The sequence below is a fragment of the Pyricularia oryzae genome, chromosome 1, assembly GCF_000002495.2.
Source record: "Pyricularia oryzae 70-15 chromosome 1, whole genome shotgun sequence".
Lineage (NCBI taxonomy): Eukaryota > Fungi > Ascomycota > Sordariomycetes > Magnaporthales > Pyriculariaceae > Pyricularia > Pyricularia oryzae.
The window spans coordinates 5,741,790-5,744,541 of NC_017844.1; positions in this window are offsets into that span (position 1 = coordinate 5,741,790).

Below are 2,752 nucleotides of genomic sequence, written 5' to 3' on the forward strand. Positions count from 1 at the left end.
TAACCATACATATTGGCCGACGGTAAGCCGGCGGGCCGGGGTACGGTGTCGGTTCGCCTGTTCTTCGTAACGGGCTTGGGCGGCGGTCATTTCGGCGCGGGCTTGTTCCAGAATGGCTTCCATTCGGGCGGCTAGCTTTTCGGCATCCCGCTGGGCGGGCAAAGGCTGGTTCAGGGGTACCGGCTCGAATCCCATGCGGGGATGGAATCCGTAAGTCGCGTAAAACGGGGAGGTTCCGGTGGTCTCGGACTTGTGGGAGTTGGCTGTGAATTCGGCGAGGGGAAGCCAACTTTCCCAATCATCTTGCAGGTAGGCCACATAAGCTCTCAAATATTGTTCCAGGGACGCGTTAAAACGCTCGGTCTGTCCGTCAGTCTCGGGGTGGTGAGCAGTGGATAGCAGGCTGTCGATTTTCAAACGGGTTGTCAGGTGTTTCCAAAACTTCGACACGAATTGGGTGCCTCTATCCGAAACTATCGTCAGGGGCAACCCGTGTAGTTTCCATACGTGGTGTAGGTACAGGTTGGCGGTGTCCTCGGCATTGCAGGTCCCTTTACAAGGGACGAAGTGTCTCATCTTAGTCAGGCGGTCTACGACCACTAGGATGGCGTCGTGGCCGTTGCTTTGCGGCAAATGTGTGATAAAATCCATCGACAGGTGTTGCCATGAGCGTTCAGGAGTGGGCAGGGGTCGCAGGAGGCCCTGGTGGCCTTCGCGGGACGGGTTGATTCGGCGGCAGGTCTGGCATTTCTTTACCCATAATGATACGTAATGTAGCATTCCGGGCCAGTAATATTCTCGGGACAGCAGGTCGTAGGTTTTTGCTTTGCCGGGGTGACCGGCGACGGGGGAGTCGTGGCAGCGGCGCAGGATCTCGGCTTTCAGATTATTCGAATCGGGTACGTACAGTCTATTGCGGTAATACAAATAGCCGGATCGTTCTTCGCATTCGGCCAATTGCAGCTTGGGGTGGCGGTCGGCGCCTGTCCTCAACGCTTCTAGGGCAGATTGCGTTATCGGGTCGGATTCGTATCCGGCGTCTAGTAGCTCTATCAGGTGTCTTGGCAATAGGGGTTTGTTTTGGCGGATTATGGGTTGTAACCGGGTGGGGCGGGCAGGTAAATTGTGTTCTTTCAGTACGACTTGTGTTTGGTGCTTAAGTCGTTCATCCCCCTCCTCAGGCATATCCTCTGACCTCCTGGTTAGTGCGTCGGGCTTCGCTCCTTGTTTCCCGGGTCGGTAGGTGATACGGAAATTAAATCTTGACAGGAATTCGGCCCATCGGGCTTGTCGGCGGTTGAGCATTTTCGTCGTCGTGAAATATTCCAGGTTGCGGTGGTCCGTAATTACTTGGACCGGGGACGACGTCCCTTCGAGTTCCGGGCGCCATTCTTCAAAACAGCGGATAATGGCTAGCAATTCTTTGTCGTAAATCTCGTAATTGCATTCGGTAGCTGTGTGTTTTTTCGAAAAGAACGCGACGGGGCGGAGTATTCCGTCGTCGCCGTATTGTGACAATATTCCCGCAGAAACATAATCGGAAGCGTCGGTCTCCAGGATCACATCCTTTTCCCAATCGAAGTGCGCCAGTACGGGGGCTTCGGTAAACTTTCTCTTCAGCAGTCGGAAGGCGGTTTCGCAGGCGCTATTCCATTCGAATGCGACGTCTTTCTTGGTCAATCTCGTCAAAGGGGCTACGATCTTTGAGAAATCTCGGATAAAGCGCCGGTAAAAGTTGCCAAACCCCAAAAATGCTTGTACGTCAGTAAGCTTTTTGGGTGTTTGCCAGTCCAGGACAGCGGTGATTTTTTCAGGGTCCATTTTTACGCCTTCGACGCCGACCAGCAGGCCCAGGAACTTGGTTTCCGTCACGAAGAATTCGCCCTTCGCGGCGTTGGCGTATAGCCCGGCTTTCCTCAGGGCTTCCAGTACGAGTTTCAAATGTTCTTCGTGTTCTGTTCGGGTGCGGCTATAAATCAAAATGTCGTCCAGGTAGGCTGTACAAAATACGTCTAAGTATTCGCGCAGGGAGTCGTTTATATATCTCTGGAACGTCGCGGGGGCTCCCGTTAGCCCGAAAGGCATGACTAGGCTCTCGTATAAGCCGAATTTCGTGCGGAATGCCGTCAGGTATTCTTCCCCCTTTTTAATCCGAATATTGTTAAAAGCGGAAACGATATCGATTTTCGAGAAGAATTTCATGCCGGCCAGGTTGTTCAGGGTCTCTCGGACTAGCGGCAGCGGGTAACGGTCTTTTACGGTAATGTTATTCAGCGCGCGGTAATCCACGCAAAACCTCAACCCTCCTCCCTGCTTCTTCACGAACAAAACGGGCGAGGCGACGGATGACGAACTGGGTCTGATAAACCCTTTTTTCAACTCTGCGGTCAGCCATTCCTTAAGGGCTATCAGCTCTTCGCGGGACATGGCGTACAGGGGGCCGAACGGCGGCGTTTTTCCTTCTATAAGCGGGATATGGTGGTCGGACGGTCGGTGTGGGGGCAGCTTCTCGGCTTCTTGCGGGGAAAATACGTCCGCGAATTCCCGGATTGTTTCGGGCAGGGTCGGCCCGTTCCTATTTTGGGGGTCGGCGGCTAGGACCTCATCAATCTGTTTCAAGGTTACGGCGTACAGTCGGCAGGATCGGCGGCGGGCGTATATGCTCGCGGCTTGCAGGGAAATAGGGGCGATATCCATTTCGCGGAGGGACGGCGGTCGGTCAGCCTGGTACTGGGGGCGGCTTTTTTTTGGT